General features: G+C 39.0%; 3 long non-coding RNA genes across 3 annotated transcripts; 2 read left to right on the top strand and 1 right to left on the bottom strand.

The window, feature by feature from the left end:
* The first annotated feature begins 147 nt into the window (after positions 1-147).
* LOC142796270 (uncharacterized) lies at positions 148-10,759 on the top strand. Its single transcript, XR_012893681.1, has 2 exons — positions 148-422; positions 4,581-10,759. It is a non-coding gene; the product is annotated as an uncharacterized LOC142796270 (long non-coding RNA).
* On the bottom strand, positions 8,900-26,174 carry LOC142796269 (uncharacterized). The gene is made up of 4 exons (XR_012893680.1): positions 26,041-26,174; positions 18,007-18,040; positions 9,815-9,955; positions 8,900-9,095 (listed from the first exon to the last, which is right to left on the bottom strand). It is a non-coding gene; the product is annotated as an uncharacterized LOC142796269 (long non-coding RNA).
* On the top strand, positions 19,704-27,200 carry LOC142796271 (uncharacterized). The gene is made up of 3 exons (XR_012893682.1): positions 19,704-20,167; positions 21,064-21,117; positions 26,894-27,200. It is a non-coding gene; the product is annotated as an uncharacterized LOC142796271 (long non-coding RNA).
* The last annotated feature ends 583 nt before the right edge of the window (positions 27,201-27,783 follow it).

Here is a 27,783-nt window from a genome sequence, read left to right as displayed (position 1 = left end):
GCCCTAGCGGCAGAAGGTATGAACTAGAACGTGGGCGCTGGAAGAGGTGCTCTCTGGGCAGGTCAGGAGTGTAGTAGGTCATGGTGCATGCAGCACCTCAAAACCGGCTTGACTTGGCTGAAAACGTATGAATAGACGGCGACAAAATCGTCGTGTTGGACATTTTTTTGGGGACGTTTAGGTGGTGGGAACGAAAGGTCTAAAGTTCCTCGCTAACTTGTGAGGATCTTTACCGTGCGGTGGTTATTTATCCGTGGTCTTTGCTTGGCCGGGAGCATTATGCATTCGCGAGAACCGCCTCTGCGCATGGATACGTGGTCTCGTTCTGTAATACTGTCTATAAGCAATGTGGTAACGACTTGCCCGATCATGAACACCGTGTGTTATGCTATTTGTGGATGTATGCCGTACGTGTATGCCTGGTAAGTACGTGTGTAGCAGGATCGATGTGTCGCTTCGGTGAAGGGTATGCTTGCGCCAAAACTTTCATTGAAGCTTCTTCTTGCGTAACTGCGTGAGACAGATACGAAATGCACAAGTTGGAAGCGATGGAATATTACCAGTCGTTCACACGACGTTATTTTCTAAGTGGCTTAAATATGTTGTCGCCGATTACGATAATCGGTTTTCTAAGCTATGTCTTTTCTTGTGAGTGTATACAAAAAAAAAAGACATAAAGTTGAAGATATGCTGGGAGCACTATAAATATTCGCTCAAAATTGCCACCTTAAGCGTCTTCTTAAAATTAAACAGTGCCGCAAGGCAGTCGTGCCTTGCGGTGAAGTGCACGCTGTGTATTGCGGTAAAGCATACATATTGCGCGCGCTCGTGTTTAAATTGGAAATGTAGCACTGACATTGGGTCTCGTGTGTGCACCTAAATTGTACACGCGCTATCCTCTGCCTCATCAGTGACGATGCGGCAGTCAGTATTGTCATCATCTTCAGCTTGTGTAACGAGCACAGAACAATTTACCTAGTAAAATATATTTTGTGGCAGGCAATTCGCAAGGCATTCAGATGTTAGTTCATTGCAGGATTAATTCAAGATTGTTAAATGGCACGTTCAAATAAACGAAACATGCATATTAGAGGCTTCAGTCGTACTTCAAAATTTGTGCCATGCCTCAAATTGAAAATGATTATAAAGGAAATGTATGCTAAGGCTGGGTGTAGATTACCATTCACAATTCAATTACCATTCATATTTTAGAAACTTAGAAAATTTGTAGCTCATGTTTTCCTATCGAGTAAGCACAAAGTAACTGTTGAAGAATGGTCTACAATTACACAGTTTGCAAGAAATAGATCTTTGAAACGTATGTCGTGCCAGAACTAAGTGCAAGGTGGTTAGAGGAAACTGGTTATGACCCGACATAATTGCGCATGTTCGAACGTTTTACATGGGCTGCTTGTTGGCAAAATGGGGTGAGAATTAGGTAAGTGCTTGCAGGGATCTGCACCAAGAGACAAAACCTGCTACATCTTTTTCATAAATTTCATTATTTGTGTCAAGCATGCGTGCACTCTTCGTTGTTGTGTTCTCTCAGGGAGCAAGTATATGGCATACGCTTGAAATCCATACGTTACCCCTGCGATTTGAAGATGTTATCACAGTAAACATGAACGTGCAATGTAGTTGAAAACGTTGCTGGGCACCAACTTTCTTAACAATCTGAACCCGCTTATACTACAAAAGTTACCACGTGACTTCAGCCAAATAGTTTCTAACTGTTGTGGTTACTGTCAGATAAAAGTAATAATGAGCTAGTTGTGCTTGGACAACAGTCTTGCTTCACTATATTAAAATACAGTAATTTAGTACCTGCATATAGAACTGACCACTTAGTTATTTTTTTTTATTTGTGGTCCTATTTGTTACAGTTTACTTTCAAAAGATTTTATACAAGGTGGTTAAGTTTTAAGTCCATACAGTGGGCAAATTTTATCAGCAGTACCGCATGCTGTACAATCACTTTTACTTCTCCTAGAAACCATGGTGTTCCACTATTTCCGTATGTCTCGGCTGGGCTTCTCGACCTCGACGACTGTACATGTCAAACACTCTGCCAAGTGTAACTACTTACTCCCCCATAACTCTAAATTTTGTCGAGCCATAATAAATAATTGGCAGTAAGGACCAGTTACAAAACCCTTTTTTTATGAAGTGCTCATTAATCAGGAACCTAACAATTCTGTACATAAACGATGACAGCAACCACTTCTCCCCAGATTGAACGATTAGGTTGTACTAATAAAAGCATTATTATAATCAGACTCTTTTTTTTTGGAAAGTAAATACAATGCATAAATAGTCTTACCAGTCCGTGATTCAATATTGTAGCTAAACTATCGTTGAAAGCCAGAGTCATTTACAAATGCCATGTGAATTCCCGGAAAGTGCTAGGTAGCTTTATATAAATTGGGGATGTCTGCAAAAAATCAAAAAGCCTACGTTTATGTTGAGCAGAAGTCCAAGTGAACATGCATGCATATGTTCATGAACTAGTTCCCTGTAACATGTGGTGCAATAGCTCTAGCTTAAAAGCTTCAGGCAGCTTTTATGCTGCTCCAAAAAGATTTTAGTTGCACCACAAGCTCCGGATATGCCTTTCATGAGTCATGTCACTGTGCCTGTTGAGTCTTTAAAAAAACAGGTTTGAAGGGGATGCTAAAAATTTTTTTTTGAAGGGGTGAGTAGCAGAGAGCATTAATTTATTAAAGTCTTCAATTTTATTATGTTAGCTCTGAGGCTTGCAGGTATGTTAAATGAGCATGGTCATATGAGTAACACCTCATAGGTCAATAATTTTTGGGTTGACAGCAAGGTATGAAGAGACAGGATTATGAAAATTGCAGAAGTAGAAGTAATGAAGTTGTCGACAAGACTTTAACAGTACATTTACAGGCTTCACGCACAATTTGCTTTTCAGCAGGGTGAATTTACTTTTGCTGATGCTTCCGATGGCATCATTGCACTTCATAAGCACTGGTTTTATGCACTGCACGTGACGATCTTGTTTTTTCAAGGTTCATGTACTGAATAAAAAGTATAGGATCAAGAAACTTACATGCTGTCTTAAGGCATAATCAGGCTCACCATAGAGGTAATTGGTGACATTTTAGTTAGTTGTATGTGGGAGGTCTGTGTATATAACATCATAGTAATCTTGCAATGCTGTAGCTTTATTTGTGTAAAGAGTGAAGCTTCTTTTCCTGTTAAAAATTTCTGCCAAGCAAACAAGTTCGAACAGTAGGATTTGCCCTTGGGTAAAGCAGGTGGTAAGAGTGAGCTTATTCAGAAGCCCTTCAAGAGTACCCACTAAAGGAATTAGTACCTATAGGGCAAAAATTCCAGTGCACCAAGAAGGGCAAGGGAGGATGGTGCAGGTTAACATTTCAGGAGGGCATCTTCTGGACATCATCCTTCTCTAGCCACAAGCTTGTATGGGCAATGTTTAGCAGACTCCTACTAACATAAACTAGGTATAAATTTTGCTTCTCTATTGCAAGATGACACACCATATACCTTTTGAGAGTCTCCTCACCACAAGCCCTTACATTAGCCTAAAAATATTTTTTTCTACGGTGCCCTTTTTTTGTCGTAAACAGTTGTCTGAAGCAACAATATGCACATTGTGACAGTCTAGCTGGTGACCACAGAGATGGTTCCTGTCATCATGATGTATACTCCACTCAAAATGTAAGACACTGCAAAATCATAGTCCGGTGTGCGTGCATACGACCTTGAACATGCAAGCAGTGACCACTTCTCTTGTGTTCTCTGCACTGGCGCATGCTTGTTGCACACCTGTTCAAGATTGTGACAGTGAAACTAGTTCTGGCAATGCTGTCTCAGAGTTAAGACTGTGTGCACCCTTAGGAACACCATGGTGGAGCGAGCAGAGATTCATATCAAATGTAGTAATAAACTGGCAACACCATGGTGATATAAGCACACTTGCATTAATTTATTACATTTTTATTGAGGCAGCCATCACACAGCTAAGCCTAGTTGTGATCTCTTTTCATTATTGTCTACATAGTTTTCCCATTGGTCACAGCACAGGAAGAAAAATTTCTCTGTGGGAGCACCATATTTTAAGCTTGCATGACTCCAATGAAGCACTGTACGAACAGATATATTGAAAATGTCAATACTTCGGGTCCTCTAAATGGTGAACTAGTTGTCACATTCAGCGGGTGATCCTGCAGGAGCTTTAGCATATACTCTAAGGTCATTTTGCATCAACAATGCCACATACAATAGTTTAACAATGGTTGTTAATGGGCAAGATGATGCATAGCTTCAGGGAGGTAATTAAGCTAAGGGGGAAAATTATAGATGCCTAAGCACCACTGGAAAAATGAAAAAGCACAAAAAAAGAGCATCGGTCGCAGCTGAACTACAGAAAATATTTACACTGCACCACACACTCGCATCGTCTAGAATTTTCCCTAATAATGTTATACCAACCTGCCTAGCAGCAAGTACTTCTAAGGTAATAAAGTGCAGAATGACACTTGCATAAGACAGGGAACAGGACGCGAGTTAACTGCCATCTATCTTTGTTTGTGCAGGGTGTCTACCAACCTGGGAAAGTCGGGGAATTGGGGCCTTGCTGGAAAACTGTAGGAACTTTGGTAAAACCTGGCTAATTCATGGAAACTGGCGGCAGTCTGTGCCACCATCACAAAAATAAGCATTAGCCTTGATCAATACTCAAAAAGTCACTCCTTCAACTGCAACTATAGTGAACAGCTAGAAGAGGCCTAAAAAAAGGCAATGCATAACTGTTTCTTCTTAGTGTACAAACAAAAGGATACACCGACCAAAATAACACAGTTTACTGATGTTTGGGCACCTGATATTGTTCTGAATGACAGCCATAAGAAAGGTACATCGTATTTAAGTATGACTAGGTGCGTGATGTAAGCATCATAAGTATATCGTCAGCGTTCCATAAATCTTACTGAGTATATGTGCAGCTGTGTGAATTTGCAGGGATTCCAGGTACTGGCATGATGCAAGCTTGTTTTCTTCGACCAGAATACGGTTGCTTGACCAGTCAATTTGAAAGCCTGTATATTCCGCATGTTCAGCGAGGGCATCCAAGGCCACCCATTATTTGGTGACTTCATTTTGAACTGTTGTGTTGTTTAACTCTTTCATTGAAATCACTGGTCTCATAGACTGACATGTTGTTACACTCGTGGCAGATTACAGTGTAAAGAAGACTACAGAAAGTTCGCTCGGCAGCTTATTCTTCCTATTGACTAAAGCATTCCTTAGCTTCCATGTTGGTACATGCACTATTTTGATGTATGTTTCTTCAACATATCACATATCATATCTGACTTTCCAAGCACAGCATTTCTCACATCGGTAAATTTGTGCATATTTGTCGTGGCCACAAATTTGGCTTGGCTTGAAGGCTTTTTAGTTTGGTGCTTATGTTAGAACTGCCATCACAAGAGCTGGGCTATGTCTTGCCTTGTATAATATTACTGCTATTATTATTATTATTGGCGATGCAGCTGCAAACGTCCTCCACTATGCACTTATTGCAGATATTTCAAGAGTAGCACACTCGCTTCTCATTTCATTTCCTTGAGATGGTGTTATTAAATCCATGACTGTTTTTTATCATTATGTTCATAGAAGAGTACGCAAATGAAGGTAGCTTGAAGGTAACCAAAAAACGCAACTTAGCTTCACAAAAAAAGCCTACTGGCTTTTTCAGCTTGCCTTTGTTGTACATAGCCTGGTCAGTCCTCACAACGGTGTTCATGCTGTCTGAGACCCATCTGGAAGCTAAGTTGCATGTTTTGGTTGCTGACAAGGAAGGCTTCTTTTCAACTCTAGATGGCTCTATGTATAATGATAAGGTAGCCACTGGTTTGGAAAAAAGCTGAATAAATCATTTTCTGAGCAACTGCAGCCAATCAATTTATGTGGATGGACATGCATCTTCACTTTCACATGCAAAGTCTGGTGTTCCCCAGGGATCAATCGTGGGACCAGTTTTGTTTCTTATTTACATCAACGACATTGGACATGGTTTGTCATCTACTATCAAATTATTTACATACAACTACATCATTTATAGAAAAATTGACAGTACCCAAGCTAACGAGCCATTATAGTTGGACCCTAATAAACTCGCATTTTGGTGTCACCATGGCAAATTAACACTTCCAAAACGAAGGCCATGACGTTTACAAGAGCACATAAAACAGAAATGAGTCAACATGAAATTCAAGCTCTCCCCATTGAAAAAGTATCCCTATTTAAGTATCTTGGAATTCATTTATCTTCTGACCTGCCTTAGAATAAGCGCATCGATATCATAACTAGTGAGGGGTCAAAAGCACTTGGATTTATTCAAAGAAACTTTTACTTGGTGAACTATACCTCTAAAATGCTAGCATACACTACACTTGTCCGTTCGAAGATAGAATATGCATCCATCATCTAGAACCCACATCAGTCATATCTCATTGATTAACTAGAATTAAAATAAAATGAAGCAGAAGGATTTATCACTAAGTGGTATTCTCGCAACTGCAGCACTACAGATATTACACACTCACTTTCATTACCCCTTCTTGAAAAACGCAGACTGTCGTCACTGTTGTTGCATTTTTGTACATTTTATCATAGTAAATGTGCCTTCATGAAGCTTGTACAAACACACCTCATAATATTTTGAAACATATTGATCACCAATTCAAAATACACCCTTTTTTGGCACGCACAATTATGTATCAACACTCACCATTACTTCGAAGCACACATCACTGGAACACACTGCCAAGCGACATCGCTTGATTCATTGATCGTGCCACCTTTGTAAACCAATTCGATATTTTCTTGGACATATGACTTACCTATCTGTGTGAGTTTGTAAGTGCATGTATGTGCTTATTTTTACTCTTCTTTCATTGTAAATATATTTTATCCTTAAAGATGATAGTCTTGCTTGGGATACTCCAATGCAAAAATTTTGGTCTGTCAGCAAAAAGGCTCAAGTACGACCACATCCACAGCATCCATCAGTATTGCTCAAGTTTCTGCGTTCATACTTGTACGATTGTCAATAAAAAGCAAATATTGAGCATATTTGAGGCACAATATTAACACGTCGATATTGTGCACTGTGTTTATTTATACTAGAAAAGGTATAAATAAGAAATTCTAAGCACTGCAGCTGACAATGCGACGCTTCGCATGGAAAGGCGAGTCTCCTACGCTTTGCTAAGACGATACTGTGCTGCTCCCTGTCTTGAAATTTACAAAATATGGCCTCCAAGATTGCACGCATGCTGCGTGCTGCGTGCTCGCTATAACAAAGGCCATCCTTTCGTTTTCTGAAATTACCGCCAGATGGCACTCATGTCTCACGCAACACCTCCAGGATCCCATTCACCAGTTTTCTCGTGCTAAACATCAAATAAATATTTCTGTCTATTCACTCTTTTCAGGCGAAATACAATAGTCTTTCGACGACATTTTTGTTCAGATATGCAGATAGGGGGCAATTTTTTTCATGGCAATTTTCTGTATATATATTTTTTTGCACTATAGCTGTGTCTCTATTATTGAGTTTTCATTCCTGCCACAATTTTTTTTTCCTTTTGCATCTTTGTCTATGGAACTGTATTTTACATTGTTTACCACTTTAATTTTATAATAGCAATGTTCTGATTTGCAAATTTATTGTATAACTAAAACCCCCTGCGTAATGCCTGAATGGGCCTTTAGGGTATATATTAATAAAAAAAAGTATTGATGCACAAAGCGGGTGACTGAACGAATAACTTTATGCCCTGTTACTAACGCTTAATCAGGAACATGTAGCGGCAAGTGTGAAAAAAGCAAAAAGGCAAAAACTATCAGTTTTTATTTCAGTGAAGATTCATGTTGCCACTGAGAGCTGTTGTTTCAGAAAAAGACACTTGGTAAATAAATGTTTCAAAGTATATTCAAAGAAATTCAGAGCGTTTGAAGACTTGTGATCCGCTAAGAATTTCTAACTCAGAATCTATCATCTTATCTTGTTCAAGTGAACAACCTTCTTTGTGCCGTAATGCATTCGGTATAGACGTAAAAGATTTATATTATTGTTTGCCCCAATGTGAAGATTTGAAGTGTATAAAGCAGTGCATGAGAGAAGATAATGATGAGTTGTTGTTTCAGTGCCAGTGTGGCATCTCTATTGCGTCGTTTTTAGAGCTCATGCAGGGCACCTAAATTCTACCGTTGTGTCTTGGTAGGGAAATAATTTTGTCCAAAAATGTGGTATCTGCATTGAATCATGAATATACCTGTAATTAGTTATATTTTTCTTGGGTATGTAGACGGGCAGCTGCAAAAGCATTTGAATTGGTTATCATCACATGCTGTTTGATATGTCCATGACTTCTTAGTTCTACTGGACATTAACAATCGCTCTTTACTGGTTGCTAATATAAAGAAAGATGTTAAGGAAAACGAAATGTCAGCGTTTCACTTTGGAGTTTAAAAAAATTGACGAGCTACAGTTTCTCGATTTAAGACAGGCTTTCATCAAAGATCACATATATAGCAATACCAACCTAGATTCATAAAGCCAATTCTAAATTTTAATTCTGGCCACTCAAAACCATACAGGGAGCCATTGCGTCAACTGTGCTGGGTGCCGCTCTTCAGAAGTTACGCGAGCACCTTATGGCGCATGCATTTGATGCACAACTTGCTCGCCTTGCAAATTCTGGCTTTCCGAGTGACGTGATTTGCTTCTTGTCGGAAAAACTTATTTCAAAGATCGAGAAGTTTTATCATTGTGATTCTAGTGCACTACAAATTAGCAAGAAAAAGAGGCAGGCAGTTATCCCATACATACACAGGATAGCACATGGTTTGAAAAATGTTGGTGCTCGTTATTGCATAAACATGTCATTCTCAGCACGTAATAAAGTGCATAATGTGTGTACTTTGGTGGATAGAGCATTGTGTCAGCAGGCAGGGAAAGGGAACAAATGTGTCTCCAGTCATGTCCACAGATATGCTCCTTGCACTACTGGCGTGGTTTATGGGATTCCACTGTCTTGCAGCTGCGAATATTTAAGTGAAATGGGGCATTACATAAACGCGTGCTTAAGAGAGCATAGGCTGATGCTATCAGATGCTAAAATCACGTCTAATTTGGCAGCTCGTTGTAGGCCATGTGGATGTGTGCTCAGGGCTGGGCAGAGATGCCCGAAAAAGTATTCTGGAATGCAGATATCGAAATGCGTGGTTTGGAAGCATAAAATACAGATTCTGAGATAAATTTGTAATTCATGTGACAGGATATTTCAGAGATACGTTTGCAAAAAGACAAAAAAGTATTCCAGAATACATATACTAAAATACTTTTGTCTATGTTGGGGATAGTTATACTCCATACAAACATTTGTTATGTGCAGCACATTGAAACTTGCAAATGAAATTGATTTATTATATTTTCCCCATTCTCCGAGTGTCATTAAGGCATCACAAAGGATGCTTACACTGCACATAATTGTTAATAACCACATATTTACAGATATCAGTTGCAATAAAAAACTATGCCATATGAGAGCATCAGTCACACGCATTGTACACTGAAATCCGGAACTCAACAGCAACACTATTAGTTATGCTAGAAGGAGCATAGTTCAAGCGAAGTGCTGGAACCATAAACAAACGAACTTCCAGTTGAAGGTTTAGTGTTTTCTAGAAACATCTTAGAAAAGGCAGAAAGAATTAAGAACGGACAAAACAAGTAATGCGAAAGGAAACTCAAAAAGACCTCTTTCGAATCGCTGTTTGGCCATGCTGGCGTTTTTCAGAAATGCTCTGCAGAAAGAAGTATCGTAGATGGCACATGGCACCAAATTCTCTTTGGGTGGTTTGTGGCTTCCGCAATAAGCTCCAGTTTTTCAAATGGGCGCTGCAAAAGAAAAGTGAAAAAAAAAAAACGAGAAAAACAAACACTACTCGTTCAATTGGCATGAGGAAATACATTTAAAAAATGGCGCCCATTGTGAGGAGTATACAATACTCCTCACAATGAAAATATCTGTGCTGGAATTTAATATAGCAGTATAACATTGTTGTCACGCTGAAGCAGGCCATCATTCAAACACATCATGGGATGCGGGTAGCAAAGCAACTAGCTCGCTTTCAAGAAGGTAGGAGTCAGTTTCGCCCTCAGCAGAAATGTAGAAATGGTGGGTGCATATTTTGCCGTGGACTGCAAAGGTCACAGCAGAAATTTTTTTCCCCATTGTCAACACGTCTCAGCTCATTCACGAAAAAAAAAAAGTAACAAGATACCCGTGTCCTGGATAGTATCGCGATACATGCGATACACCGTGAAAGTATTTCACTACTGAGATACAAATACATTTTTTAAAAGTGCCTCGATACAGCAATACAGACACTCAAAAGTATCTCTTAAATACTATTGCGATACTACCCAGCCCTGTGTGTGCCCCACTTGTAGAAAACAAATATCAAATATTGACATGTTGATTAGCGCATGTGTGAAGTAGTCGAAGCATTTTCATTAGATCTAACAACAAGTGCATAAGTATTTCATGTAACACTCGTCTAGATGAAGAACATAAGGTCTTAGAGAAGACATGAATCATTCTGTGTTGTAACAAATGTGTACATGGGCATAGTTTTGATGAGTCAATATTTTCTATATATGTTCTTTTCTTTTCCAAATAAATTTCAGTTGTGAAATCAGCGCTGTGACCCTCTCTGACTGCTTGTAACCCGTTCCTTTGTAAAATATTCTACGGTGAACACTCACTAATTTGCCTAACTCACGATTCTGCATCTTTTATTTACCTATGGAATCGGGGAAGCAGTTGCGGTCTGACAGATTCCTTTTTTCCACCCCATATTCAAACATCAGCGCTTCAAACGCTACCGCAGCTTTTTTTGCAGGTGTCTGAGTACTTTCATTGTGCTTCACATGTCAGAACCCAGAGAAATAAAACACCAACAAGCATGTGTGCATTGTGTAAAAAAAAAAGAGAGTGAAAGAAAGGATAAAGTAAATTTTGCTGTACAGTTTCGTTGTCGCGACATTGTTGTTAGTCGTTGTCAAGACAAGGTCGCATAAAATACGTAAGTACTCCTTTTTGCTGAAAAGTATATTTTAGACATGTACAAATGAGACGGGGATGCAAATCATTAGTAAATACAGCAGTCTAGATCAAGGTAATCTAATCCAATCCTAAATGGCCTGCAGGCTATAGCCATTATAATGAACTAGAATGTGCTCCAGTAAGCCAACTGGCCGGGCTGTTGCATCCTTGTTTTATACGAATGCCATGAGATAGCGCCACCTTTACGTTTCCTAGCAGCATTGGCTGCACTGTTGGACTATCGCAGGCTCCTTCAAGCTTGCAGCTGCAGTTGATTTTATTTGTGTGGTTGTGTTCTGGTTGTTACAAAAACCAAACAGCCAACTTCCTCAGTGCCTGGGTCGCAAGTTTTGTTTTGACCAGATACACACATTTTTTCATATTTACCACATACACTCACAACATTATGAGTGAGTGTGTAAAATGTGTTCATTTGTTTTATATGAGTGCCTCTTATTTTATTTTTTTACTGCTAAAGTGTTCTTTCCACTGCACATTTTCCAAGAAGACATTATGGTCTTGGAGTTTGCTTTTAATCTATGTGAAAAACCTGGAAAAATCACTAAATTTGAAAAAATTTTAATTGATAAACACCCTGTTATGGCTTTGCTAGCAAGTATGTTAGGAAACAGACATATGTGCAGTATGGAAGTGTGCAATGTCACAGTCATGTATTGTCAAGAAACGTCACATACCTACGCTTCAAATACTTTTCTGACCTTCCAAGTTTCAACAGATGTGTCAATGACACATCACTTCTTTCCTAGGATGAAATGCTTTCAAGAGTCCTATCAGGACCCCTGCCTGTGATCTTTTTCAGGTATTTAATATGAACTGACATGCCCTAATGCTTGCATACTTACACAACAATCTGTCAAATTTTCCATACACTCTTAACAGCCTGTAAATTCACTCCTAACAACACCCCCTCCACTCTTCCAGTATAGGCCAAAAGGGTGATTATTTACAATACCATGCTTGTGGAACATTACTATCTATGAATCTTACAATTGTTTGGTGAAAAAAATTAGGGGACCCTCAAGGTTTGAGTAGAACACAACAGTGATATCCTATCCCTAGTGCATACTCCAACCACCTAGTGCATACTTTTTGCAGGGTAACATTACTTGAAAAGTTCATACTGCAGATTATTACTACGTAATCAATGTTTAAAGTGGCTTGTGCTAGTAAGGGTTTCGCATATAGTTGCAGTCTGCGTAATGGATTTCTAAATGGTGGCTAAGCGAGCTTGTTGATACGTACACATAGTTACTTCGAAGAGCGCAGAGATGGGACACAGGATAGACCACGCAATACAGGTACTGTGTAGTATGCTTTGAACCATGAGCAACTATGTGCATGAAATGTTTTTAAACTTGATATGCACCCAGTACATGGTCCTAAGAGAATACTCCAGTAGCATTTGTGCCTTTTGTTTTTCGTGGCTGCTTTAAACAACGAAGTCATTATGATAATCACACGTTCTGATGGCCAGTGGCAGTGCACATTTGTACCATGAAATACTGCGATATTACATATTGTATTGTGAAGCGTGTATACTAGACGCGTGTATTTGTAAAGCATGAAAATTATTTTTGAGCAGGCACGTGGCTTTGTGGTAGAATGCCTGCTTGCCACACAAGCAGCTTGGCTTCTATTCTCACTCATACCTAGAAGGTTTTATTTGTTATTCTTTTTATTTCCATGTTTTTATATAATAGACCAGATGTAAAGTGAACATGGAGAATTTCATGCACCAAAAAAATTCCAACACTGCAGCTGTACAGGTGGAATCACACTTGTCCAGAGCAGCGGAGCGCATGGCTCTTGTTAGTGACGGCTTCTACGTCACCTTAGCTCCATGCTTCTGTTCACGCTTAAATTATCGCACAAAGGCCTAGCACGCCGTATGCCATGTTAGATATTCATACGGCGTCGGCATTAACATATTTTTGCAGAATGCCACGGTCGGCTGGGTGTTTTAGACAAGTGTGATTCGATCTCTAGAAATATTAAGTGATTTAACACTCCAAATTTAATTTTGTTGTGTTCGATTCAACAGTCATGATTTGCAAAACTGTATATGTTTTAAAAGTTTACTAATGTTTTAAAATGTTAAGTACACCAAAGTAAAAGAAAACTTGTGCAACAGTATGATACACAGCATCCGCCCTGGCACATTAAAAGAAAAAAGACTTGAGAAGTTGTGTAGCGCAGCTGGCTACTCAGCTCCAGGCTTGTACCAATGAATACTGACCCTTTCTTAACGGTTCTGTGGATTTCGAGGGCCTGATTATTTCCTACGGCCAATCAATTTTTTTAATGTACATTTCTTTTATGTCACTGGAAAGCTCGTAATTCAGAATGTCTAATCACGCATTGGCAACACAAAAAAGGCAATGAAACAGTTTTCACCAACCGTTGTTGCTGATGGAGTCTTATATGCAACACATGTTGAAAACAGTGGCCTACAGCTGTTCACTGCATTGGTACCAAATTCTGCCATGACAGAGTGCATGAGCAAAGTGCTGGAGAGATGGTGTGTGCATGCACTGTGGTTCAATGCAGGTTGTTTGTTGCTGTGGAGGAAGCTCCACTGCTGAGCATCAATTTCTTAACCTTTTGATGGTTAATAGGATGAATGCCTCAGTAAAACTTTCTCTGCCACTTTACGTTGCCATCAGCACAATGCCTTCCAGTTGTGGTGTACCAGAAACATTAAGGAAACTGAGAAACTATATATTGCACATTTACAATGCATGGTATCAGTGATACGTTGAGTTTAAAATCTTTTATTCTGTTAATATTTTTTTTTCAGCCGGTGTCATATTGCGTACCAGGTAGCTAAAGTTTCAAATTTATGGTATTCTTCTGTTCAGATTTTTTAAAGAATTTTAGCATGCAACTATAGATTTTCTTTCTAAATTGCAAAAATTATATCTGCCTAAAATCATTGTGGAAGTGCACTTGAATGAAAAATGAAGGAGTTCCTTGCATATCCTAACAACATAGCATACATGCATAACTGTTTTTTCATGTTTGATGGATGCCACAAAACAGCACATTCTTTGATATTTTTTATTATTATGAGGAGAGGCAATGAGACCAAAAGCTGTGGCTAAGACACTGTTGCTAAAATTTCGTGCCAAAGGAAAAATATGGCAAAATTGCTGCTTCATACAGCCAGGAAGCCAAAGAGAACACAAATTTTCAAGATCATCAAATCATGCAAGATATATGAGAAAAGCAAATATGTCACACCTGAATAGAGTTCACGAATATGATGCAGCATTTGTTAACACACTTACAGCATTCCGTGCATTGACACCATGTCAAAGTGGCTTGCCATGATTCATTACCACAATTTTAATTATTTGCAAAAATGCAGGCTCAACTAAGATGTTCGCCCTTATTCATTGCACATACAAGACAAGACATGCATAGACACAGCTTCGTGAAATGTGAATGAAAAGCAATATTCTCCTTTTTCTTTATTTTCATATGAATGCGTGCACTCATTTATGCCTGCTGTTTTCTCCTTGTTTTCGACGAGTTTCAATATTATCGCCACCTACCGACAAGACAGACACAAGCTGAAAGGGTACGTGTATGTGAAGACCTTGGGACAGAGCCGCTAGACTCAATGCCACAGGCAGAGGCGCAGAATTGCGTAGAAAATCTGAAATTAAGGTTCACTGCAATTTTTCTCCCACAGTTTTAGAAGTGTTCCTCTGTACTGCTTCCATTGGGCCTTTTTGGGCAAGAAATTTGGCCGCAGAATTACTGCTTAGTGCACTTATGAGACAATGTGACATGTGTTGCCCCACTTATTCAAAGATGCTTCATGGGTCGATGAGCCACATGCGTCCCACTTTTTTCTCATAAACTGATGGCCATATGTTAGTGAAGATTGTGTCACACTATTTTTAGGCATGAAGTTCTGCAAATTTCTGTTATTATGTGAAAAATATCGATGAATTCACGAAGGGTAAGTTAAATTGCATAATAAGCAAAATTGAAAGTGAGAATGCAATATATATACTATATAATTTTAAGCCAGATTAACGATTGTCTGAGCTGCAGCAGGCAAGGTGCAGAAATTCTCCAGAACTCGATACTAAGCTTTCGCCATGAAGCGGTGTAATGGCACAGCTGCTGAGATTTTCAAACACCATTTCAAAATACATATACAACTCAAATTACTCAAGGGAAAGGGAGCTTGACTTTATCATACTTCTGCATGTTTCCAAATAAAGATATATTTACACTTCCTGGCCAGTTAATTGCTGTACCCCTAAACAGACATAAAAGTGAAAACCATGACATTTGGTAGTCTAACAATGGACCTAGGGATTTCAACATCACACCAATGTGATTTGGCATAAGCTGCAAAAGCTTATTCAATCAGTCATACATTGTTACCCTTTTATGCCAGTTTTAACGCGATACTTTTAAAAATCTCGTGGGCATCGTTGATTGTGAGTGATGAACCTTGTGAGCAACCGGAAAAATCAAGAAAGATGCAAATAAAATAAGTAATAAAAAATTTCCCAGTTTGCGGGAGGATCAAGCCCAGGCCGTTTGCATGGCAAGCAGGCGTTCTACCGCACAGCCACACATCTGCTTGGAAATTAAGGAAAATAACTTCATCTGCTTGAAAATGCAGTGAAAATAATGTTAGGCTTTGCAAACACATGTGTCCTGTATACTGCCTTCACAATTCAATATGTAATATCACAGTAATATTTCTTTATACAAGTGTGCATTGTAATCAGGCATCAGAACATGTGATTATCTTAAGGACTTCATAGTTAAAAGGTGGCCAGCCATAACAAAACGCACACATTTTGCTGCACACATTTCCTTCAGACCACATAGTGAGTGCATACCAAGTTCGAAAATATTTCATGCACCAAGTGCTTGAAGTACGCACTAGGGCCAGGGTATCATTATCGTGTTCAATTCTTGAAAGCGAACCTTAAGGGTCGCCCAATTTTCTATGATGCAGCTGTGATATCGGGTTGACGTCAATTGTTGCTAGGTGCCATGCACTGAAGTTGATTTATGCAGCAGCGTCCAGGGCTACCATCCTCACTAGCACCAGCACTTCATACCAGCTTATTGATTCTGGTGTTCCTAATGCTCAAGTTCATGTTTGCATCATTGCACAAGTACAAACAACTGGTTATATAAACACTTGGAATTCTTCAATGTATGTCTGTGTGTGGAACATTTGGACGTATATTTGGCATAATTTCATGACGTTCCGCTATAAAAAAATCACAACATGGTCACGCTAAGCATGCCTCCGCATGCTTCGCATAATGTCGATTCCGGAGCTACGTGGAATATGCTGAATTTTTCAGAAATATCCTTGGGCAAGACGTACTTTCGGCACGAATCTTGACATAAGTATGTGTCAGTTTTTCACAAGAAAATGTAACTCTTAGAAATGCCGATTACCATATTTTTAATTGTATAGTCAGTGTACTTAACATTTTAAGCAGTACTTTCTTTTATATTCACACAAAACACAGCTGTAGTGTATGGCTCATAGTTGAGGAAAATGCTGGCAAAGCACAACTTGCACTTTTGCAGTTAAGACAACATAGCTTAAGGGCCCACTGAACGTTTCTGTTATGCATGGTGTACTACTAAGTTATTACCGTTACTTCGTGCGATCAGGCTGACATTATGATCTGTGCATGATACAGCTCCTCAGCTGCACGATAGTGATTTTCATTGCAAAGCTGTTTTCTGGCACGACAGGCATGAGAATTTTGGGACAGGATGTGACAACGAGCATGTACGCTAAATCTGAGTGCGCCGTCGATTCAGTCGATCTGTGTATAGGAGCGAAAATTTAGCCAGATAACGGTAAAAAAGTGACACAGGGAAAAAATGAGGAGCCCTCAAAAATGAGGGCGAGAGAAGTTCAGTATGCGTCTGCCTCCTTCTTTCTCTCTTTTCTTCTCTCTTTCTCTTTGAGAGCTCGCCTTTTTTTTCTTGCTCTGTTCCCTGTTTTATCTTTCCTCTTTGTTTTCTTTTCTGCCTTTGGATACATCACTTTCTACATTCTTTCCTTTCCAGGTGAAAATACTCCACGGTTTCAGTTAACTTTAACTGAAACCATGGCTGTATACAGCTGGGACTAAGTACAAGCCAACACATTAGCAACATGTTCCAGTTGGTCCCAGCATGAACCACTCGAGACTGAAAATGAAACCAGCTGGCCTGGAAATGGAATCAGCTGAAATCATTTGTTATAATGAAACCAGTTGGTGTGAATTATTATTATTATTATTATTATTATTATTATTATTATTATTATTATTATTATTATTATTATTATTATTATTATTATTATTATTATTATCTTCCTTATGGCCATTCTCTTCATCCCAGAATAGCTGTAGTGCAAGGCAAATAAGTGATAAGGCACATTGCCTTCATGATGGTTTTTTTTTTTTTGTACATCTAATGCTGACAACATTTACAGTTCATTGTATGCCAGTACAAGTTTCATTTCAAAAAGGCACAGGGTATTTCAAGCAGTGCAAACAACTAAAAAACAGTTTGTGTAACGCACAGGACATATGCACAACCAAATATTGCTGTGTGCTGCATCGAAGTTTAAACGGGCTGGCACTCCCTTACCTCCTATTGCCTAGCACCTCTCTGCCAGAGGAGGACATGGCACTGCAATTTATAGAAAGGCATAAAGCTACTCTGAAAAGGTCTAACTCCTTTGCCTCATACTTCCATCACCTGATCTTTTGGAGATTAGGTAAGGTTGCATGAAAAACAGGTAGCCGTGCATCAGTCATTCCCTAATACATACCTCCTTCAAAAATCCAAAACATCCCCGGGATGTCCTGAAATGACGAAAATATTTTTGTCTTGTAGGGTGTGCCACAAGACTGGCTGATACATCTGAGTCCATTAAATGCAGTTAAAATATGTAGGTCTTTGTAAGGACATTATAAATACTGCCTTGAACAGTGTAACAGTGAAATACAGATTTAATGAGTAAACTGCAAATCAAGTGCAATGTTATCAATGCAATAATAATAATAATAATAATAATAATAATAATAATAATAATAATAATAATAATAATAATAATAATAATAATAATGATGATGATGATGATGATGATGATGATGAATATATTACTAACATGATTATAATAGTATTGGGGGGTTTACACATACAATGTAACTAATTGCAAAGAATAAAAGGAGGTGCACAAGAAGGCAGTGAGGTATATTTATAACAAATTCAATCTAACGAATCCTCTTACTGAGTTGCAAACGAAAGCTGGTCTATTAACACTACAAGGTAGGGCAAAAATAGTAAAACTAAAAATTTTGTTTCAATTAATTCATAGTGACATAAACATCGACACGTCAGAAGTAATTTTTTCCTGTCATTTTAAGTTAACACCTTACAGGCACTCACAAACACATAATAAATACACTTTTAAATCAAGTTGCTATAAATATTCATACTTCCCCCAAACCATAAAAGAATGCAAACCAAATAAGTCCTTTTGGTACTGATGCCTTTCACTGTGTCCTTAGATATGGTACAAGCATCACGCATAACCGAGAGAAAAGAAAACAAAGAAAGAAAGGCAGTATTTGCCGAACAGTATAATAGACAGCGCTTTCTCAAGAATTACATAAAAACTGCAGTTGGGTAAAGATAACTAGATGGCGCTGTACCCCTACTCTCAGATTGGCTGCATGGGGGGCTGTGCCTGGATATGCATAGAACAAGCGGATCTCTCAGTCTCCTTTATAGTCACCATACGTAGTGGATCGTTGGTGGGGCATGAACGAAGCAGAGTGGCGGGCACGTTAAAGACGCTTGTGCTCGGCTCTTTTGGCATGCGTCTCATTGGTGTTACCCATGCGTCATCTGCATTCTCGAACGCGATCGAACGCATAGACGTATGCATGGACGGACGCTTCACCCCACTCATAATCAATCACTCCATGAATATGCTGTAATTTTTTTTAATTTTCTTTTTTTCTTCTGGAATTTAAAAATTTATTATTATTTTTCCTCATTTTAACTTGCACATATGTTGTAATACCACTACTATTATTATATTCTAACAAAGCTTATTCAGCAGCTAAGTACCTCTATATCACCCTACATTTCATACAACACTACGCAGTATAGATTTAAAACTACGCTTCAAAGTTAGACTCCACTTATTTACTCATAAATTGTGCCATTCTCTTGATGGAGTGATTCATAGACTGAATTATTTTAGAATTTTCTAACACATTTGACAAGGTCAGTCATAAACATTTACTTTAAAATTAAGTCATCTGGACCTTGGCACTACCGAACAAAGTTTAGTACTTTGAATGCTTCGCATGAAATTGAACTCACTTTGTGCTCAGCTAAGCCCAGCTTATTTCTCATTTTAACTGCCAATGCCCCTTCCTTGCTATCATCTAAATTTCGTCATGATTTGCTGATAATAGTGTTGCCATTTGTGAAATTACTAACAGAAACTATTTGTACCACATGTTATAGATATATTGCTAAAAAAATAGGCTGGAATGAATCTGAAACTCCCGCACTAACTATAAAGTTAGTGCGGGATAAATACCATATTCTTTCGTCACGATCGTAAAAATTCACGTGGTGGAGGCATACTCATCGCCACTAAAAAAGAACTATCATGCTCTCTAATCAACACATCTTCACAACTAGAATCATTATGGGTAATATGCCGTGCCCCTCCCGAAGCAATAATACTTGGCGTATGCTATAGGCCCCCTCGAACTGACCCAGACTTCCCCCGCAAACTTAACGAAATTTTATCCCAGCTAACTAATAAACACCCTAACGCACGTGTTCTGCTTTATGGTGATTTTAACTTTCCCTCCATTAATTGGCTCAATCAGGTTTCACCAACTTCGGGAAATACTGAAGCAAGAGAATTCGTCGATGTTTGCTTCAACTTTAACCTCATTCAACAGGTAACCGAACTAACGCACGTCACTAGTGAATTCTCAAACATTTTAGACCTGGTATTAACAAATAGCCCCGAAAGCTTAAAATCTATTGCATACTTACGTGAAATCAGCGATCACAAAGTCATCCATACCATATTTAACTTCACCCCAAAAATACGCTCCATTTTCTGCAAATTGGTTCACTTGTATGATAAGGGTAATTATGAATTAATTAATCGTGGATTACGAGATTTCCTACCATACTTCGAACTCAATCTCGGTTCCTGTTCTCTCAATGACAGCTGGCTAATGCTTAAAGACAAGATAACTGACTTGACTAATAAATTCATCCCCACAGTGAGCTTTACTGCCAATAAAAATAAACCATGGTTTTCCACAAGTTTGAAAACACTTGAAAATAAAAAAGAACCTCTTTCGAGCTGCGAAGTTTAATGGTAATGGGTGGGCATGGGGCAAGTACTATGCAGCGGAAGATGCTTATTATGCTGAAATTAGAAAAGCGAAACAGACATTCTATCACAATGATTTATTTAAAATTCTTAAATATGACCCTAGAACATTCTCGGAAATCATAAACCTGCAACTAACACGAGACATCACGCTTACAAACGATAAAAATGAAGACGTAAGCGACACTGTCTGTGCCAATATCTTTAACACCGCGTTTTCATCAGTGTTCACTAAAGAAGCCAACGTACCGTTTCTTACGCCACCTACTACGACATTACCAGCGATGGCCCCTGTTGTGTTATCCGTTAGTGGCATTTCATCACTCATTGACAAATTAAATCTTTCATCATCAGCTGGCGTAGACAATATTAACTCTAAATTGTTAAAAAATACTAAGGAAATTATTGCAGTGTACTTTTCGATGATGTTCTCATTGTCACTCGAAACAGGAATTTTACCAGACCACTGGAAGGAGGGAAAGGTCATTCCAGTCCACAAATCAGGTAACAGACAGTCCCCCCTAAATTATTGACCCATTTCTCTAACAAGCGTCCCCTGCAAAATCATGGAACATATCATATATTCACACATCATAAACTTTCTTGACACCAACAATTTTTTTCATTCTTCCCAGCACGGATTTCGTAAATCATTATCCTGTGAATCCCAACTTGCTATATTTATTCATGATATACACTCTTCTCTCGACCATCACTTTCAGACCGATTCAATCTTTCTCGACTTCGCAAAAGCCTTTGATAAGGTACCGCACAAACACCTACTGTTAAAACTTTCCCAGCTGAACCTGCACCCCAACATTCTTGCATGGACCACACAATTTTTTACTAAGCGCTTTCAGTTCGTCTCTATTAAAAATACCCGTTCTAGCTCCCTCCCAGTAACATCCGGCGTCCCCCAAGGATTTGTACTGCACCCCTCTTGTTCCTAATATATATTAATGATCTTCCTATCATGTATCTTCCCATATTCGTTTTTTTGCCGACGACTGTGTCATCTATCGCACAGTTACTAACATTTCTGATCAAACTACACTCCAGCAGGATCTGGATCTCGTGCAACAGTGGTGTGATCTTTAGTTAATGAAGCTTAACCCTACTAAATGCAAACTCGCCTCATTTCAACGCCAGCGTAATCCTTTATCATTCTCATACCTAATCTCTAATTTCGCTATCGAACAAGTTCAGTCATAAATACCTAGGCGTCACCTTAACATCTGACCTTTCCTGGAACACTCACATAAACAACATCATATCATCCGCGAACAGACCCCTCGGTTTCCTAAAGCGTCATTTGCGTCACGCACCACTAGACATAAAACTTCTGGCTTACAAATCGCTCATCAGACCTGTACTCAGATTTGGGTGCACGTTAAAGAACCCCAGGTGGTCGAAATCTCCGGAGCCCTACACTACGGCGTCTCTCATAATCAAATGGTGGTTTTGGGACGTTAAACCCCACAAATCAATCAGTCAATCTCATCAGACCTAAACTAGAATATGCAGCGGCCATCTGGAGCCCGCACCAGATATACCTAATAAATGAAATAGAATCTGTACAAAATCGTGCCACTAGGTTCATTCACTCTTCATATTCATACGAAATAAGCATATCATCCCTAAAACATGACATTGATATTGATAATCTTTCTGTGCATCACCGCATCACCAGCCTCTGTTTGTTTCACAAGTTCTTTCGCAGTTCCCTCGATCAAGCACCTTATATTATCCCACCAACGCGCATATCTCATCGCACAACCCATCCTTATTCAATCGCATGCGCACGCGCTCGCACTACTACTTTTGCTGCCTCATTTTTTCTTTGCACAGCAGTGTACTGGAATGGTCTTCCCCGTGACATTGCAGCCATCACGTGTTCATCAACGTTTGCGCAAAACATAAATACATGATGTTTGTCAGAAGATCACTCTCTGTAACCTCCATTTGTTAACCTACCCCTTATGTAATACCCCCTCACCGGGGTCTTTAAGATAATAAAGTGAAGTGAAAGTTAGCAATGCTAACCACATGCTTGGCTTGTGCCAGAAATGTCGCACCACTCCTTCCTTTCTTAATGTTAACGTACAATCAAACCAAAACATGTGCACGCATGTGCCTTTAACACATTTTGTAAACAGATTTGTCCAATGCCTATGAACAAGCCTTACCAATGCCTTTTGGCCTGTTTGACACTTCAGGGCCTTCGTTGCACTGTAAGGGCACAAGAAAACTTGTGGGTCTTAAAAGTGACTTGTTTCAAGACTTTGCAATATGATGGTTGATTGAAAGTGATAAAATACTGAAGTTGATAAATGAGTTAGTTGTGGTGTCTTGTATAATAATATGCATACTCTGTGAAAAAGAAGCAAGCATGCAAATTACTAAATTCATAATGAAAACATAATGACATCAGTGCAAGATTGGTTGTTGTGGTAACTCACCTGCAGCTTGATCGTAATTATGGAATATGAATGTTTAACTATCTTGAGTTTTAATGAACTGCCATTTAGTTTGTGAATAACAGTATGCTAAAGAGCATGTACATATTCTTGTTTGGTCGTACAACAACAGCGTTAGGAAATATTTTTAAAGAATGAGTGGTAAAAAATTTGTGGCACAAGCCAAGAACATTATTAGCATTGTTCATTTTGTAGCCAGCCTGGACATTCGAGAATAATTTAACAGACATCTGCCCAGCCAAGTATTTAAAATTACCAAGGATGTTTCAAGGGATGGCTACATAATAATTGCACCTGCATGCATGAGCTCGTGTCTCTCAAGTTTCATGCATGTGCTTCATTATGGCAGAGCATGGTGGAAATACACCCAATGGTTGTCGGCCACTGTTTGGTACACAAGTAGTGCAGCAAAACGAATTTGAAATAAAATTTAACACAAAATGTTTCATTGCTATTTCCCAGTTGATGTATTATTTCCATTGCAATATAAAAACAAGTACATCAAATACTGGCTGTATCTCCCTTTGCAGCTATGATAAGGACTCCTAGAAATCTTAAAAGTAGGAATCGAGTATCTGGCGAAAACATCAAGCCCTTAAAATCTACAGAAGTGTTAAGAAAGGGTAAGTGACAATTGTATAGGTAGCAAAATCACTTTCCTAGAGCGAAGCAGCCAGCTGCACTAGATAAGCTCTCATGTTTAATGCGTATAACCTGCCAGGGATGAAACTTATGATACTTTTACACATTTTCTCTTTATTTCAGTGCACTTAACATTTTAAATTTTATTAAACTAGTAAAAAATGTTTAGTTCTACAAATAATGGCGACTGAATCAAATAGAACAGTATTCAACTTGGTATGTGAAATCGTAGAATATTTTGCACACCCTTTGAATTTGGCAGTTGCAGAATTTCCCTGGGACACATACTTCTCCATATGGGCTTCACATGTTTTCTAGAGAAAGCTTCTGGGCCATCATCGTGAAATATTTTTTTTAATTAAGCCATCATAGCAAGTGTTGTACTTCATTTGTTTTTTGCAAAGCAGTTGTAGGGTTCACATATCTCTATTTTCAAGAGATATGAAGTGAATGAATGAAAGTATAGTTAGGCAGCTAACTGAATGATATAATGACCTGTATGGACTATGACCATTGGAAGGGTGGAGCGTGTGTGGACTTACAGGCTGTTAAGGGTAGATAGACAAATATGGCTGATTGTGTGTAAGTATTAGGGCATGTCAGTTCAGATTAAATACCAGACAAAGATTACAGGCAGCAGTCCTGATAGATGTGAACTGTTGGAAGCAGTTCAAGCTGGAAAAGAAGTGGTGTATTTAATTGTGACACGTTTGTTGAAACTTTGAAAACCACGAAAATTTCTCGAGCAGGCAATGTTAAGTGATGTTTTTGATGACTGTGACATTGCACACTGTCAGTCTGCACATGTGTCTGTTTCCTTATATATTTTCTACCAATTCACTAACAAAGATAGATGGCAGTTAACTCGCGTCCTGTTCCCTGTCTTATGCAAGTGTCATTCTGCACTTTATTACCTTAGAAGTACTTGCTGCTAGGCAGGTTGGTATAACATTATTAGGGAAAATTCTAGACGATGCGAATGTGTGGTGCAGTGTAAATATTTTCTGTAGTTCAGCTGCGACCAATGCTCTTTTTCTGTGCTTTTTCATTTTTCCAGTGGTGCTTAGGCATCTATAATTTTCCCCCTTAGCTTAATTACCTCCCTGAAGCTATGCATCATCTTGCCCATTAACAACCATTGTTAAACTATTGTATGTGGCATTGTTGATGCAAAATGACCTTAGAGTATATGCTAAAGCTCCTGCAGGATCACCGGCTGAATGTGACAACCAGTTCACCATTTATAGGACCCAAAGTATTGACATGTTCAATATATCTGTTCGTACAGTGCCTCATTGGAGTCATGCAAGCTTAAAATATGGTGCTCCCACAGAGAAATTTTTCTTCCTGTGCTGTGACCAACGGGAAAACTATGTAGACAATAATGAAAAGAGATCACAACTAGGCTTAGCTGTGTGATGTCTGCGTCAATAAAAATGTAATAAATAAATGCAAGTGTGCTTATATCACCATGATGTTGCCAGTTTATTACTACATTTGATATGAATCTCTGCTCGCTCCACCATGGTGTTCCTAAGGGTGTACACAGTCTTACCTCTGAGACAGCATTGCCAGAACTAATTTCACTGTCACAATCTTGAACAGGTGTGCAACAAGCATGCGCCAGTGCATAGAACACAAGAGAAGTGGTCACTGCTTGCATGTTCAAGGTCGTATGCACGCACACCGGACTATGATTTTGCAGTGTCTTACATTTTGAGTGGAGTATACATCGTGATGGCGGGAGCCATCTCTGTGGTCACCAGCTAGACTGCCACAATGTGCATATTGTTGCTTCAGACAACTGTTTAGGACAAAAAAGGGCACCGTAGAAAAAAATATTTTTAGGCTAATGTAAGAGCTTGTGGTGAGGAGACTCTCAAAAGGTATATGGTTTGTCATCTTGCAATAGAGAAGCAACATTTATACCTAGTTTATGTTAGTAGGAGTCTGCTAAACATTGGCCATACAAGCTTGTGGCTAGAGAAGGATGATGTCCAGAAGATGCCCTCCTGAAATGTTAACCTGCACCGTCCTCCCTTGCCCTTCTTGGTGCACTAAAATTTTTGCCCGATAGGTACTAATTCCTTTAGTGGGTACTCTTGAAGGGCTTCTGAATAAGCTCACTCTTACCACCTGCTTTACTCAAGAGCAAATCCTACTGTTGGAACTTGTTTGCCTGGCAGAAATTTTTAACAGGAAAAGAAGCTTCCCTCGTTACACAAATAAAGCTACAGCATTGCAAGATTACTATGATGTTATGTACACAGACCTCCCACATACAACTAACTAAAATCTCACCACTTACCTCTATGGTGAGCCTGATTATGCCTTAAGACAGCATGTAAGTTTCTTGATCCTATACTTTTTAATCAGTACATGAACCTTAAAAAAACAAGATCATCACGTGCAGTGCATAAAACCAGTGCTTATGAACTGCAATGATGCCATCGAAAGCATCAGCGAAAGTAAATTCACCCTGCTTGAAAGCAAATTCTGCATGAAGCCTGTAAATGTACTGTTAACAATGTCTTCTCGACAACTTCATTATGTCTATTTCTGCAATTTGCATAATCCTGTTTCATACATACCTTGCTGTTCACCCTATAATTATTGACCTCTGAGTGTTACTCAAGTGACCATGCTGATTTAACATACCTGCAAGCCTCAGTGCTAACCTAATGAAATTGGAGACTTTAATAAAGTAATGCTCTCTAATGCTCACCCCTTCAAAAAAAGTTTTTAGCATCCCCTGAAAACCTATTCTTTAAAAGTTTGATCATCAGAGATGCGATGTATCTCCACACCTGATGACAGACATTTGTCCAATTACAGCCACATTATAACAACAAGCAGCTTTTGTAAGATGCGCGAACACGTGCCATCATCTCAGGTCAACATGTTTCCTGAAACCAGCTTGCTCTTAATTATGCGACAGAATGGTTTTCATAAATCATTTTCTTGCTAAGCTCAACTTGCCCCATGACAAACTGTGTGTTGAATTTTAGATCATTCTTGGGGAGCTATTTTTCTTAATAACTAAAGAAAGCCCGACAAAGTGAAGCATGAGCTTTTAAAAGGAAATTTGCAAAATGTGCACAATCGTCTCCAATACCTAGCCTGAGTATATATTTCACTAATAATGATCATTTTCATTTTAGAGCACATATCTGATGGCACAAAATCTGGAGTACCAAGGAGTCTGTCACAGGTATTTTTCACTCCTTTATTGGGGGCCATGCAACAATTTTAAATTATTCATGCGATGTACTAGAAGTTTACTGCAGTGTGAATTACTTGCCACAACTAAAAAAAATAATTATGGGGGGAACATATGGACTCTTTACAAATGTTGAAGTTGGTGCTGATGCCGTTTGACGCATGTCCAGTAATGAGACAAAGCACGGCGCATCGCATTAGGGCTAATAGCAGTGCTACGCTTCCATTTCACACACACACACACGCGCGTTATGTATGCCATGAGTAGGTCATGATGTATGCTTTACTGCAATACACTGCAAGCACTTCACTCCATGACACTGCTGTATTGCGGCAATGTTAACTTTTAAAAAGACCTTTACGGGTTAGCAATTGAAGCTCGACAATGCTCCCAGCAATGAAATTTCTATTTTATTACATTTTTTTCATTTTTATACACTTGCCTAAACTAGTGTTACCAGCCGTCCCGAATTTCGCTGGACTGTCCAAGACTTTGCCCGCGCTGTCCCAGTCGGGACAAATGTCCCCGATTTTTTCCGGACTGTTCAGTAAATGAAAAAAAAAAAAAAAGAAACGTTTTGCGTTATAAAAGGCATGCCAAATAACGAGCGTCCATCTGATCACATAGACAAAGAAATGTTGCGGTGGTTAGCTGCAAGGAACTTTGAACACTTCAGCTGAACTTTAGCGTCAACTTTTACTAGAGCATTCTAGAGCGAGAGGAAGTGTCACGAAGAGCACATAGCAAAATTTAGTGCCACATCAAGAGACCAACGCAATGAAGAGAAGAAATAACGGATTTGTTTGGAAGGCACCGCAACAAAGAAAACAC

The sequence above is a fragment of the Rhipicephalus microplus genome, chromosome 2 (genome assembly GCF_043290135.1).
Source record: "Rhipicephalus microplus isolate Deutch F79 chromosome 2, USDA_Rmic, whole genome shotgun sequence".
Lineage (NCBI taxonomy): Eukaryota > Metazoa > Arthropoda > Arachnida > Ixodida > Ixodidae > Rhipicephalus > Rhipicephalus microplus.
Note: the sequence above shows the minus strand (reverse complement) of the source record. Positions and strands in the feature narration are given on the sequence as shown.